This window comes from Crocodylus siamensis, chromosome 12 (assembly GCF_052110815.1).
Source record: "Crocodylus siamensis isolate JL-2025a chromosome 12, ASM5211081v1, whole genome shotgun sequence".
Taxonomy (NCBI): Eukaryota; Metazoa; Chordata; order Crocodylia; family Crocodylidae; genus Crocodylus; species Crocodylus siamensis.
In genome coordinates this window covers 31,761,556-31,777,356 of record NC_143406.1, presented here as the reverse complement: position 1 = coordinate 31,777,356, position 15,801 = coordinate 31,761,556, and the positions used below count along the sequence as shown (strand labels likewise).

General features: G+C 41.6%; 1 long non-coding RNA gene across 1 annotated transcript in view; it reads right to left on the bottom strand.

The window, feature by feature from the left end:
* Nucleotides 1-12,296, bottom strand: part of LOC149854870 (uncharacterized) — a 109,512-nt gene extending 97,216 nt beyond the window's left edge. The window contains exon 1 of the long non-coding RNA XR_016438695.1: nt 12,179-12,296. This is a non-coding gene — a long non-coding RNA (uncharacterized LOC149854870). The remainder of the gene's footprint in view (nt 1-12,178) is intronic.
* Nucleotides 12,297-15,801: the final 3,505 nt, after the last annotated feature.

Here is a 15,801-nt window from a genome sequence, read left to right as displayed (position 1 = left end):
AAGGGCAGTCTAGGCAGCAGAGGCCAAAGGTAGAGGTAAGATGCAAGATGTATATGCTGAGGAATCAGAGGTGTGGAGATGGCCCATGAAACAGGTACCAAGCTGCACCAGAGCAAAGCTGGTGGACGTGTGGCTGCAAAACGAGCCAGGACCATGGGTTAGAACCTGGTGGATTTAGAGTGGACCTGCACCCCCCAGACGTGCTCCTAAACACTAGGAAAGACAGCTAGCCTCTGCTGCAAGAGGACATGGAAGGGACTGCTAAAAATGAAAGATCTGGGACACTGGGAAATAAATAGAGAGGGTTAAGACACTGAGGTCGATTCAACATATTGAAGACAGGAGCCATGGGGGCTCAGGCTGCAAATCTGAGGCAAAGGCATAACTGGCTGGTACCGTGCTCCCTCAACCCCACATCCTGTACCTTCGCTGCAGTGGCTCCAGCCCCAGCACTGGGGAGGACAGAACAGCAGCAGCAACATGGAAGCAGCATCTTGAGGTTCATTACTGCTGGGGGAGACATCACCTTTTTTTTGCTGCTGAGATGCATATTAAGTGGCCAAAACATTGATTTTTTTGGCACAAAGTATAGAGGGTAATTCAAGTGTCACCTGTTCTGTCAGACTACTTTTTTTGGTTACCACTTAGATGAGATCCTCAGACATCAGAGACAGAAACAAGTCCTAACTCCCATTCCCCAGGCTCTCACCACTTCACTCAAAAGCAGTGTTATACAGTAGATTTGTCCTAGATTTCTAGTGACTGACAAAATGCTGTGTATCACTTTGACACAGACCTCTATTCCAGCAAAGAACAGAATATTTCTCGCTGCGTGCTTTCTAAAGCAATCAATCAAAAATTAAAACATTTTAATAAACAAACTGCACTTCAATGAAGAAGGAACGCATTAAAAAACATGTTAATACCACTGTTCCTCAGCCAAGCATTAAGGAAAATGAATGGATTTTTGTTCTGCTCTTGTTGACATAAATGCACAGTCTGTGACATGTTGCCAGTGATGGTTAGCTACATTTCTGGCAGCTGATCATCTCATGCACAGTTAGCTCTCTCTGAAGTTGCATCTTCTCAGCCAAAAGGAAACAGCATCCAGATGGCACAAAGAGTCAACTGGAAGCTATGAAGAAGTAGAAGTAGTGGCAGGTTATGTGATGTAACTTTTATTGCTTTTGTATTATGTGCTGAAGATGTCTATTGGGGTGGTCTTGGAAAAATACGGTATCTGCCACTTGGGTTAGGTAGTAGACAAAACAAGGCAGAAGATGATGGAAAAGGTGGATGACAGTACCTTAAGAATGAAAGGAAAATATTAAGCATTGAGAAGAATTAATGGATGGAGCAGTTCAACCAACATTACCTCCTACAAAAGATCAAGGATTTATTAGGGTAGGGAAGTTCCCAATCCTCCATAAGGAGCTATTGTAACCTTTCCAGATCCAAGTCAGAGCAAGAAAGGAGGGAAATGCAAAGGGAAAAATATAAAGGGAATCTAAATTCTCAGGGAAAAAGAAAAGGAGGGATGTTTTCCAAAAAGTTTGTTTGCAGAAGAGGAAATATACATGTCTCTCTCTGTTCACAGAGACTGAAAGGATACAGTTGGTTTGGCAAACTTACAAGCTGGAGAAGCCTTCAGAAATCTATAAACACATATAAACACATGCATTTTTTGGAATAAAGTCCAAGTATTTTCAGCCATACCATAACGAAGGGTGGGGGACTGGGAGAAGCCCAGTAAAAGGGAGAGCCAGAATGGAGGTGGGAGGGTGCAAGGTCCCAGCCACACGGCAGAGCAGAGGCAGGAGTTCCCTCGTCAGACTCACCTTCCTTCTCCATGAGCAATGCTGCTGCAAGGAGAGGTATCACTAACAACCTAAGGGATTTACATGGTTGCTCACCATATAAAACTATGGCAGTGGGGCAAGGGAGAGTTAACTTGGGTGCTCGTGGAAACACCTCCTCCTGCACAAGCATCCTGTCTCCACCCTGCTGCAGGCAGCTGGAGCCTTATATATTCCAGTAGCAAACCCTAGCAGGTATACCTCTGTTGCCCAGGACACAATCTCTACCAGCTGCAGCTCTGATTTCCACGAAAATAGAGAATATGGGTTTCCAAAAGGAACAAAATAGACATTTTTCCCAGTATTCTCTGTGCAACCTTCTATCCAGAACCCCTATCCAGAATTTCATAGACTGAGAGAGAAAACACCGGCAGGACATCACTAATACAAGAAATATCTACATTTTTACTTACTTGGATAATCAGTGTTTTTTGCCCCAAAGGCTCTGTGGCAAGTCTGCCATATCCCCTGACTGGTTACCTAAACCTGCATATGCTTCAGGACGGTGATGGACAAACAGCCAGAAGCCAAAACTGCATTCAGGCACATAGGCTGATGCGACTCCACTTAATGTAATTCCATAGATAACCTGGGTGATAAGATCTGAAGGGCCTTCAGTTTTTCAAAGTGCAACACAAAAGAACATACAAGCTGTTGGCTTTTTCTTTTTTTCTGGTTAATGGTTTCTACTTTTGTTGCCACAATTGACTGCATCTGCAAATTAGATAATTAGTTTTAAATGCTGTCATTTCTGTCTATGCCTAATTGTGTTTGCATTTGCAAGCAATTGCAGGAGAGGGGAAATGAGAGCAGTACCTTAAAAATGTAGCCTTTGTTACCCAAAAGGAGAAAAAGTCCCTGAAGTACAGCACTTCCTTACTGAAGAAAAATAGATGTTGTTTTTACACTATTAATATTTCTGAGTCCAAAAGCCTTAACGAAGATTTAGATGAGCAATGAATTCATCCATACAATCTTCATTCTTTTTATCCCGTTGCTGGAATCAAAGAGGACGGCTTCAAGCCATCAAGAGGAGACCTATCGTGAGCATCTCAGATGCATGGGCTCTCAAAGGGCAAGCACCTGAACAGGTTTGCACAGTGATTCCCAAGGAGAGTGCCATGAGATACTTTTAATAAGAGCAATATTAGCACCCTTAGGTAGCAAACACACACACGATTCACAAGATAAGCCCAGAGATTTCAAATAGAAATCAATAATGTCAAAAACATTCTAACCTTTTGTGGTCTTTCTGAGTTCTTTGCAATTACTTTTCCAGATTCAAAAAATGAGCTAAAGCTGAGAGGTGACCTGAGTCAAAAAATGGAGAACCTCTGGGTTAGTAAATGCCATGCTGTCTTGTCCCAGGTTGTGAGTTAATGCCAGTTGCTCCCAATCAGAAGCCAATGTTGTACTGTTTGAGTTGAAATTTCAGGCAGTCCTTAAAGCATTTCAATTTGGTCCACAGTGGGTGAGTCTACATGAAATGCTTTACTGCACATTAAACTATTCTAATATGCAGTAAAGTGTCATCGGCTACACGTGCACAGGACTTACTGTGCAGTAAATTAAGCTAATGCGCTGTTTGCCAGTACTAGGACATATAGGTACTAGATTAATGGTTCATTAGCTACTTGGCAGCTCTTTCGCTGCCACATGGAGACTGGGACCTGTCCCGACCCTCACATGGTCAGGACAGCTGTCCCAGCAACTGGAACTGCCTGATTCAAGCTATGTGGGGATCAAGGGAGTCCCAATTACCATGTAGCTGGGAAAACCATCCCCACTGAGCAAGGGATGCTTTCTGCCAGCCACATGGGGTTCCTAATCCTAAGCCACATGGGGAGCTGAGCAGGGATCGCTCTCCCCCTGGCTGCTACAGCGGCAGGAAGCAGCCCTGGACTGGACTGCTCCTGTCAGGTTCAATTTGCTCCTGATGGGGCACATATATAGATGTGTACCCCAAAGTGCTTTGACGAGCCTGAATTTTCTGTGGTATAAATTCAGGCACATAAATTGCATATGTAGATGTATCCAGTGTGAGTTCTAATACTAGCCTGGCAGTTTTCCAAACACTGTGATGGCTTTGGCAATTCTTTGTGGAAGTTCATCATTCATCGTAACATGCTACAGTACTCCCACAATAGTTACATTTAGGAACTGATTGGAGATCCTGTCCACTAATGCTGGCTTCTGACAATACCTAAGGTTTTGCAGGTGCAGGGTGATGGAGGATTCTGGTCCATTTAAGACTAGTAACCATACCAAAAAGTGAGCATATATTTGCAAAGCTCTCCACCATGGTTTGCAGTTCTTCAGAGACTAATGAGAGACTAAGGCACAATCATCAGCCAACAAAAAATTGTGAAGTTAATCAAAGATTACACTCTCTGTTTGAAGTTGCTGAAAATGAAACAAAAACTAACTTTATTAATATACGATGTACAAATGGCTACCTAGCTGGGCTATAAAAGTCCCCTGCACTTTCTGCTCAAGCTGACTGTATGCAAGGATGATGTTTAAGATGGGACAAAAGCAGCATTATGACATATTTGTCTTGTTTAAAATGTTCTATAGGCAAACCTACAGATTCTATCAGGCTAAACCAGACTACTTGATAGGTGCTCAGTGCTAATAATGTATTGGATATAATTCTACTTTGAAAAGGATCCCTCTGGTGGACTACCATGAGAAATTGGTGTATATTTCTAGTGCTTACTGCATCTTTACTGAAAAGAAACCATGAAAAGAAACCATTTCTTAAATATGAAGCAGCTCTTATGGACATGAAAAAGCCAGCTATTTTGCACGAGACAGCGAATAAACCGTATCTTTTTGAAAAGAAGATCTTCTGGAAATATGGTTTCAGCCAGGTTCCTCTACCCGCCTGGAATTGTTTCTATTTGAGAACTGCAATACTTATTCTGCTGATAGGTTTTGCCATCTGGACATCTTACAAAACAACCAGTGCACAAATGCCACAACAGAAGAGTTCGGAAAGTTCTTCATGTTTTCAGCGGGTAAAAAGAATACATTTTAGTGTGATATACTTAAAAAGTAATTTTATCACTTGTAGTACTTTATATCATGTCAGATATCTACAGCAGATAAACATACAGCAAGCCATTTTCTATTACCTACACTGCTTGAATTCTACATTAACATTTTAGGACAGTGATTTAAATAAATTAGAATGAAAGGGATCTTTGGTAAAATGAACACCGAATGACCCCTGAACAAATAAGCTTTCTGTCAGGATTGCAGGAAAAAAAGTTTAGTGAATAAGTAACACTGGAACTACACAAGAGAGGGTGGGAAGCTGAGATTGGAGGCAAGACTGGAGAGAAAGTATTTCATAACTAACCACCACCAAAGCTGCAAAAAGCTGAATAATTTGGATCACTGCTCTGATCCACTACAACTTTTATTCTCTTCCTAGATTAAGGAAACAGTAAGATGAGAATCTAGGGAAAAGTGTAGGAACAAAACATAAAGTAAAGAATGAGAAGCAGACATATAGGTGGCAGCAAGATTATGGAGGACTTTACAAGTGAGGACAAGGTGCCCGGATGTGATGTAGTGTGTATTGTAGATGTAAGGTTAGTGAAAGTTTTCAGCAACTGAGGTTGGTAACAGTGAAAGGAAGCTGTGACTAGGACTTGTTTTGGTCTTCTAATCCTTTTCTTCCTTTATACAGGAGACAGGAAGTTGCTCTCAAAGAAGTCAAACAAAAGGTAAATATAAAATAACTTCTTAATAGTATAATAATAGTAACAACATATATAGTCTTTATTGCTTTTACATCAGTAACACTTAGCAAACATAAAAGAGAAACAGCAAGTCTTAAGTTTTCTTGTATTAACTAACTTTGAAACTTGTACTGACTAACTTGTATGTATTGACTAGTTGTTTTAGACAGAACATGAGCTGATCTCATTTTAAAAAAAAAAGTTATTGTTTTTTATATCAGTAACACTTAGCAACCATTACAGAGGAAATAATAAAATTTACATTTTCTTGCATTGACTAACTTTGAAATATTATTTTAAACAGAACATGGTATGACCTGATTAAAAAAAAAGCTAATAACAGATTTGCTGTATCTTTAAGAATATTTTGGAAAACATAACACCAAACATGCTCAAGTCCACCCTCCCCTGGGGTTTCCTTGTGAATACAAACATTGCATCTCCAGTGAAGATTCACTTACAGCACTTGTAAATGCAATGAATGAAATGAGAGCAATGAATGAAAATAAAGTATTAGGCCATCAACCAGTGAAATGTATTTGTACAAAATGTGTTGAACTTATTTGTACAAAATGTGTTTAACAATTTTCTCTTAAATTCTTTATGTTTTAGTTATTTTAGTGGTGGTTTGTAATAAAAGATGGAGAAGTGACAGCTGGGGAAACAATGTCTTTTTAATTCCATATTCTTAATTGGATTTAATAGAAGTAATATATAGATTAAGTTCTTCCTATTTCAGTAAATTATTTTCTATATATTGACAGATTCTCATTCAGTTTTTGGATTAATCAATTCACAATCAATGTCAAGTTATGTCAGGTAGGTAAAGTCTAATCTTAGTTTCCAGTTTGGTAAACTAGAGCTCCATCACAGATCTTCTTACAGAAGAAACACAGCAAATATTCCTAAATGAACATTCAAGCCTTTTCTCTTGTGCTTACTTTTGCATCATATTTATAAAATACTAGCAAGTTGCCCATCAAGAATTACAGGGGGAAGGAGCCCAGCATTGCTCCCGTCCTCATCCAGCCCTGCCTCTCCCACTGCTTTGGGCCTAACCCCGTTCTCCCTAGCAGTTTGGGTCCAAGGCTGCTCCCCTGTGTCCTCCCCCTGCCACGGCAGGCCTGACCCTGTTCTCCCCAACCGTCTTGCCCCCTTCCCTCCCACATCTGCCTCCAAGGAGCAGGAAGGCAGGAGAGAAGCTTGCCTGCCATCCCCTCCATCCCCCTTGGGAAGCACCCTGTGCTGCTGCCACCTCCAGGGAGCAGGGCTGGGATGGGAGGGAGTGAGGCCAGCAGCACTGGCCTCGCCCCTCGCCCCCCTCCACCCCCTCTGTCATGGCAGAGCTCAGCCATGCTGCCACTGCCTTTTGTTCAGAATGCTCTTAGAGCACTTTGACCGGCTGCCGAGACAACCAATCAAAGCGCGAATACAGTGTTACAGACAGACAGACAAAGGCTTTTATATATATAGAATTTTCTAATCCATGGTCTTCCTGTACATTAATAAACCATGGTCTTCCTAATAATCCACTGAAGATTATTAATGTACAAGGTGAAACAATGCAATTAACGTGAACCAATTAATGTGTTAATTGCACACATTAACAGCAATTAATTGACAGCCCTAATTAATACAAAGATGGTCTGAACCTGGGAACAAGGATGAGGGAAACATCTTTTACAACAGTACTTAGCAATTCATAAAGAATGGCTAGCATGCCAGCTAAGAACCAACAGACTGTTTCAAGACTGCCTAGCACATGAGGAGCAATATATGTCATTAGCATGAATGACTGGTGCCTCTTGAGACTGGGGGGGGGCACCATTTATAGGTGGCAGGGTTGGCAGTGAGAGGGGACCACACACAGACGCCAGCAGTGATGCCGGTGGCAGGGGGCGGGGGGAGCAGTGACAAGTGGCAACTGTCTGCAGAAGCCAGCGGTGGCAGCAGCAGTCAATCTCAGGGGAAGCATGTGCCTCCCCTCCCACCCTATGAGTTGCCTATGGTCACTAGCCAATAGTGTTACCATACATCCGGGTTTTCCTGGACAAGTCTTCTTTTCTGGACCCCTGTGCTGCGTCTGGGCAGGTTTCTAAATAAGAGCAAATGTCTGGGTTTTCTGCTTTCCTGGGCTGGCGCTTTGGGCTGGGAGCAGCGAGCAAGGTGATTGACTGTTGGGGGTCACATGTGCCCCGCATGGGCTCTGGCAAACCAGGGAGGGAAAGGGGGAGAGAGAGAAAGAGAGTGGGCGAAAGCAGGTGTACATGCAATGCAGGAGCTGCTTAGGCAGCAGGGCTGGGAAGGGCACAGGCGGCTGCAGGTCTGGAGTGAGGGGCACCGGCAGGGCTGGCAGGGGCCATCCATCAGAAGTGAGGGGCATGGGGGAAGGGACAGTTGACTGTGGGTTGATTGTGCAGGGTACTGGCAGCACAAGGGGGCTGAAATGAAGGGCACCAGCAAGGGATGGGGAGCAGGGCACTGCTGTTTGCAAGTGAGAGGCACCAGCAGGGCTGGAGGCTGGGGTGTCTTGTCAGGGAGGGGCAAAGAATGGGCAGGGGCAGTGTACCAGCATGCCACTGCTCCCCCTCCCCCACCATCATACTCCCTCCACCCCATGGAGGGTGTCCTTTTTTTTGGGCCTGGTAACCCTATTAGCCAACACATCAGATTCAGTATCTTGCAGCCAAGATATAGCTGATATTTAATAGTCCATGAGCTTTAACTTTGATACCAAAAAGATCAACATAAAGATCAAAAGAAACCTTCTAAATTTATACATACTGGTCTTTTTGTTGCAATGAGGTTAACAACAAGTGCTTTTGTTTTAGCTTTCTGAAATTTCAGTTTGTGTTTAAAGTGCAAATAAAACCAGCCTCCCTAGAACATTGGAAGGGGTGCCATGAAACCTGATTAGGGGTGCTACGGTGCAGGTGCTGATGTGGCAGCCACAGGCAAGTAAAACTGCCCTGCATACAGTGCTGATGTTCATGCACATTTTTGCTGCATTAGAGCTCTCTGTTCCACCCATGCACTCCACCATTTCTGGGCAAAGCATGGGAGAGGTGGACTGGGAAAGGCATTAGCCTGAGGCAGCTCTCTGCCCTGCTTTAGGGTTATCAGAGACCCCTAATGCAGGAGAAGTGTGTATACATGCTACTGCCTTCCCTGGGCTGGCTGTGCAGCAGGTATGGGGGACAATTTTTATCTGGACCCAGCAGTACCCAGTTGAGACACACTGATGTAAATTGAGACAGCAGCAACAGTGGCTCTCAACGTCAGATGCTGCCACAGTTACCATCCCCCTCACACTATCTGGAGTGCTCCCCTGCCCCTCTGAGCATTCAAACACCACTGGAGCCCCTCACACCACTTGGGTCCCCCTCGCTCACAATCCCTCTTGCTCCCCACCCCTTCACACCCCATTTTAGCACAACAGATCCCCCCACCCCCCCAATCCCAAACCTCATCTATGCCTCCCAGCCCCCACCACCCTAATGCCCCAGTCATTCCTTACTCCACACCCCTCTACCCCAAATACCACCCCCAAAATGCCCACACATTTATTGGACTTGCTGGTGGGTGAGCAGGGAAACATTATGAGGAATAGATAACAGACAGGATAATTGTAGAAGAAAGGATAGCTTTAGTGGAAAATCAAGGGTTGTTAACACCTACTGAGTGAAGAAATTAGCAGAAATCAGATAATAATAAGGCATGAAGTCAACTGACTCCCTCAACTCTACCTAAATAGAAATGTGGCTGCCCTGCTGGGCAATGTCTTGTAAACTTTCAGTGGAGCAGGAATCAAAGGGAGGTGAGACTGCACCCCCAACACCCCCTGTCCCCCCACCCCCAGCTCACCTCTTATTACAGGCATTCCATTTCCATTTCTATGAAGATCACACCTGATATTTTAATATTGTATAATTCCTGGGGGAAAAATCACTGGAAAGCTGCCTAGGTCTTCCTCCAATTAAACTGTTTAATCTGGTTTAGACTGGGATTTTGCCCAGTTACAGCGTCTGGGAAACAAGATACAGCATGTACCTGAGAAAACACAGTAGGAGAGTTGGAGAGCAGGCTTGGAGCATCTAGGGTGATCCACCCAAGGGATAGTGATTTTGTGCTGGAAAGCTTGTTTAATGTCTTTCCCAAATATACAGTTGGTCCAATAAAATATATCACAAAAAACCTTGCTTCGCACTTAGAAAAGGGAGAGATCTTAGAAGTCCAAGCAGTGGCTTATGAGGTCCCTAGCAAACCACAATGGTTGAACATCTGCATATTGAAGGATAAAGGGTGATTCCCTCATCAAAGAATATGTTGATAAACAGTATTATGTGAATCCTAAGCATTTTGCTATATTTTGCCATTCAGAAAAGGAAGGAGTTAGTCAAAGGAGATAGCCCTGATTACTGTCATCGTCTCCATTATTACCTTTGTTTGCATGTGTCAAATTCCAGCAAAAGAGTTTTTGGTCCTGCTCTTGTTTTGCTTGTCTACAAGACCATATCAGATACGGGTGATCTTCTGTGAAATAATTATTAATAAAATAACTCATCAGAGGACCAGGTGTTGAAGGTACTCTGAGTCTACAAAATGAAATATGGTCTATATTTAGATAGTTTTCAGTTTTGCTCATCCTAGAAAAAGCTGTACGGCAGAGGCAGATATAGTGGGATTATCTTTCTGAAGCTAAAAGTGTATATGAGTTAATGTAAAAGATTATTATAAAAATCTGAGATTGAATTTTAATAAAAAAGATCAATATTATGAAATAGCAGTTTGGGGCAAATATAATAGATATTCTGGGGTTTGACAATGTAGTTGTTTCTTATAAAATCTGATTTTATTTTGTTTTCTATTAATGCAACTGAAGCTCAATTTGGTTTCCTTAAATATTATAAAAAAATATGGAGTAGTTATTTTTAACAAACACCCTTTTCATAGATTTCATAGACATTAGGGCTGGAAGGGACCTTGGAAGATCATTTGAGTCCAGCCCCCAGCCCAAAGGGCAGGAAGTCAGCTGGGGTCATAGGAACCCAGCAAGATAAGCATCCAATTTGCTCTTGATCCTATGACCCCAGCTGACTTCCTGCCCTTTGGGCAGGGGCTGGACTCAATGATCTCCCGAGGTCCCTTCTAGCCCTAATGTCTATGAAATCTATGAAATCTTGAAGATGTTCAATGTAGGTGCTTGAACCACCTCCGATGGCAGGCTGTTCCAGACCTTGGGGGCTCAGACAGTAAAGAAATTCTTCCTTATGTCCAGTCTGAAACAGTCTTGTAGTAGTTTATGACTGTTCCACCTCGTCATCCCTTGGGGCGCTCTGGTGAACAAACATTCCCCCAGATACTGGTGGTCACCCCGATAAACTTACAGGTGGCCATCAGATCACCCCTAAGCCTGCGCTTTTCCAGGCTAAAGAGTCCCATGGCTCCCAGCCTGTCATCGTAAGGTCTTTTTTCCTGACCTCTGATCACGCATGTGGCTCTTCTCTGGACTATCTCAAGCTTCTCCACATCCTTTTTGAATTGTGGAGCCCAAAACTGGACACAGTACTCCAGCTGCGGCCTCATCAAGGCCGCAGTTTCTACTCACTATTTTATTATTTTGAAATATACCAGTATCTCTGCATTTGTAAGATGTGTCCTCTTACTTTTCAGCAATTTTGAAGCACATTGGAAGACAGGTATAAATGCTTCAGTTAGATGCCAAGACCCTGAGAACTGGTATCAGAAAGACTTAGGTGAAGAAAGTAAAGATAACAGATTATGTTTTTCTAATACAGAAGAAATTCAAGTATGCCACTTATCCAAAGGGACATCATCATCTTTCATGCCATCTCACATAAAAAGCTTGAAACAAGTAACTGGCTCTAGTTATCCCATTGCTTCTACATGCCCGGAGTCCATCCCATCAACAAAAATAACTTCATTTGTAAAGGCAAGTTCAACAACAGAAAAATCAGTATCAGATATCTCTGACAGTGACAGTTGTAATTCTGATTCTGAATTACACAACTGCTCCATCCCTGAAGACAGCAACTTTTGTGTGCAAAATCAAGAAAAAAATGTATCATCTAGTCCAGCATTTCCTGAGCAGTGTCTTTTAACGAAACAAATGAATCAACTGCAAAATAGATTTATGGCAACAAATAAATTCCAATTCAAAGATTCCTTAATGGGAAGAAATATCTTCCAAAGCTCATCTTTGGGAAAAAAGAATAATGTATGTTTTCATGTTATGAGGAAATCATTTGCTATCGAAGTGGAAACAATTCCTGTAACTATTAAACAACTTTGCACTGTCATACAGAAACCAATTGTAAAGCCATCTATTAATGATAAAAAACCCAAAATGGAAACAACTACAATGATGACATTAATACATCAAGCTTCTCTTAATCAAGATAATTTTGAAATAAGACAGAAACATCTATTGGCTTACTGGGGAATTCCTCCAAAACAAACAGAGCCCTTAAGAAAAAATATTCCAAAGTCTCCTTCTCTAAATCCAACAATAAGAACTGCAATACAAGACACAGAACTAAGTAGACCACTTACTCCAGATCAAGTTGTAGAGAAGTCTGAATGTCATCTTAGGAAAAAAAAAATTCAACACAAGTGGGTTTTGGAATTACAGACAGAGAAGTCAACTGAAGTCTCCATACCAGGCCCATCTAGAAAAATCAGAATGAAAAATGAAACAGAAGTGAAAAACATAATCAATTTACCATTCAATGAGAAAACCAAATATTGCCTTGAATTCCATATAAAAAAGAAAATAATTAAGGAAAAGTGGGGAATTCCCCCCAAAGAGATTGAACCATTAAAAAAATCTACCCCCTTTGCACCACATTTCCAAGAAAAACTTATGGCCAATTGCATCACATATAGGAAAAAAGAAACATCAAACATTGTACATGCTACAAGTTATGAATGTCTTAATTTTCCATATGTACACTTTGCATCAGATGCAAGACCTAGTATTATGTATTCTGAAGCAAGAAAAATACCGAAAAACTTTTTTCTCAGATCATTTACATCGGAAGAGATTAATAAACTTATCTATCATACAACAGTGAAATCACTACAGGTCAGATTAGGAACACTACCTACAATGGTTCAAGTATCTTTCAAAGCAGTTTACTTTAATCTAAAAAGACCTCTGACAAAACTGATTCATTATGGTAATAAGCTTAAAAGATCTAAGGCTTTATACCTGCCATTTATAGATCAAGATGCTCTACATCTTATAGATTTTAATATAAAACATAAATATCTTGTATTCCTTTGGAAACTTCCTACAGTATATAGTGAGTCTATGAAGATGATGATCCCCAAGGCCCCATGGACACTTACAAGAATCCAGCCAAGTGGAGCTGTAACAGACATTACAGACAATGAAACTTCATTTTCCTCAGACTATGAAACCTCATTTTCCTCTGCTAATATGCAAGACAAGTGTATCACACTGAGGAAATCACTATACAGGCAGGCACTAATAATACCACAAGCATGGAACTCATTCAGTCCACCTGCTCTGCAGTCAGATATTAGTGACAATATATTAGAGGCAGACTTGGAAGTAATTCCAGCAGTCAACAATTTTGCCTCAAACATAAGGCAAAATATTGAAAAAGATGTAAAGTGGAGTATTTTACAGCAACATTGCAATATTTGTGGTATGAATGCTGAACAGCAATCAGTAAATGCCAAATCCCAAATGAATAACCATCCAGAAGAATCTCTCTATCAAAAAGTGTCTACTTCTGCCTCAGGAGCCCACAGAGGTCATGACAGAAAAGGAAAGCATTCAAATAAAACTAAAAGAATATTTAGCTACCCTGTGGCTTCCATTACAAGAACAAGTATATATCTAGAGCTAGAAAAGAAAAAAGAAAAACTTAATGTGCACTTAAATAAAAAAAATAAAAGAAATTTGGAATTACCACTTGCAGGTATTCCAGAATTTTGTAACATTGACAAAGCTGCAGAAAGAAAAAAGAAAATAACCTTGGATCAAAATCAGGACTCTCACTCAAATTCTCATGGAAAGACCGAAGAGGGAAAACCTTTTTGTTATGTATGTATATCTTCTAATAAGTCAGATTCCACACACAAGACTGTCTATTGGCACCTTCCAAAAAGTGTAATGGAAAAGAATGGGTACAAAGCCCCCCAAGTAATAAAGATCGAGAATAAATATAACAGTAAAAGTTCATCTCACAAGTAAACGAAGTGACCGCAGTTCAGGCTGGCCCTGTTCCTCATGGATAAAATAAAAGTTGACTTAAATAAAAAAGGAGTTCCAGAAGTGTTACAAAATATGCCACGCCAGTTTAAAAACATGAGGGAAATATAATCCTTCAAAACCCTACTAAACTAGGTTACAAGTATCTAACATATCAAACACCTTAATCTCCTATCATATCTCAAAACCTGTTTAACTTTGAATTCCCTATTATATACACAGCAAGAAAAACAAATTATGCCAAGGAGTGCCTCAGTGCCCTCCGCTCCCTCCCAACTCTCCTGCCTGCTTCCCCATCCTTTCACTTGACATTGCACCTGTTTTTGTTGTCATCTCCATTGCTATCACATAGCATCATTTTTTTGTGGAAAATTTTTCATATTCCTCGTCAAATTAGCCAGATCAAATCTGAATCCATTTGAATCATTCAAGAACCGTATGCTCCAGCAAGTGTCTTCCACTCCAGCCTGGAGCTTCAGATGCTTCCAAATCTTAGGCAGGCATCCTACATGCAGGCCCAAGCCCAGAGGCTTGGGATTCAGATGTCCCCGAGTTTTGCTTGCCTTCAGCCATATGGCTGCAGAAGCAACCTAGAGAGAAGTCTCCCATTTCCATAAAGTTGGCGTGTAGCTGGAGGTCCCGAAGGATTGTGAAAAATTGATGAAAGTGATACGGGAGAGAGACAGGATGGTGCTGGTGGGAACCTTCACAGAAGGACAAGTGAAGAAGGTGTGGGGAGTGGCAGTGGGTAAACAACTAAAATGTGAACATGCTGACCTAGCGTGGATGGTTGTAAGAAATATCTTGCCAATGAAAGAGGTACAACAGTTGAGGCTTGACGAGCATATTTAGGTGCCCAAGGTAGAGGGTACGGGCAAAAAAAAACAGTGGAACATGTTTTGGGAGTGTACATTTGCAAAGGGGGTATGGGGAAGGGCCCACTGCTTTCTGAGTGTCATCAAAATAAACCTGTAAGCCGGAGAGATGGTACTATGCAAACTCAGACCAAAGAGACTGGAGGAAACATTATTAAGGACTTCACTAGTATGTTTAAAACTAGTTTATGGAAAGTAAGAAACCTCTGGGTTTTAAGGGATTGGTTTTCATTGAAAGAGAGTGCCCGTAGCTGGGGGTGCATGAACTGAAATACTACATTGACTGGAACAAGGAAGAGATCAGAGAAGAAATGGAGGAAAAAGGACTAGACTTGTTTCACTGAACCAACAGAGAGGACTGATGAGAGGGGCAGTTTCAGGTGGTTGCTGAGGTAATTGTGTTTCATGGATTTGAAGAAAATGAGTCCTGTAAGCATTTCTTTGTGAGTGGTTGATGCATGTCATTTAAGATACACAGTTGTATGGTTTTGGATATGTAGTTGTTTGTACAATATGTGAAGCTTTGTGTTACCAATAAAATTTATTTTAAAAAAGATAGGCATGGCTTTTCATGGCTTCTTGGCCTCTTGGCTAAGATCAGGTGAGACTGGGGGGCAACTGCATCCCAAGGCCTCTGAGCCCTGGCTTGTACATATGATGTCTGTCTAGATTTGGGGAATATCCAATGCTCCAGACCAATGAGTTTGGAAGGGTGGATACCTGCCTGGTGGTAGAGTTGCACAGACTTGCTGACTGAGCAAAGAGCTTAGTTAAATTTTGGAACTTGACTGTTGGGCTTTGCCCAATTGAATCTGGAACTGATCTGGCCCTTGAAACAAAATTTTTGAAAAGTGGCAGGTCCCTATCAGCATGTTTGCCCAATATGGGCCATGTGTTTTTAGTCATGCTCAGTGTTGGCTGCATTTAATCAGCTTCATAGTTGGGTTCCATTGCTGAGCACATGCTGCTTTTGGCAGCAGTTTAACGATAGACAGTGTATTTAGTGAGATTTTCCTGCATTTGATTATAAGATGAGGGGCTTTTTTCCCCCATGCCAA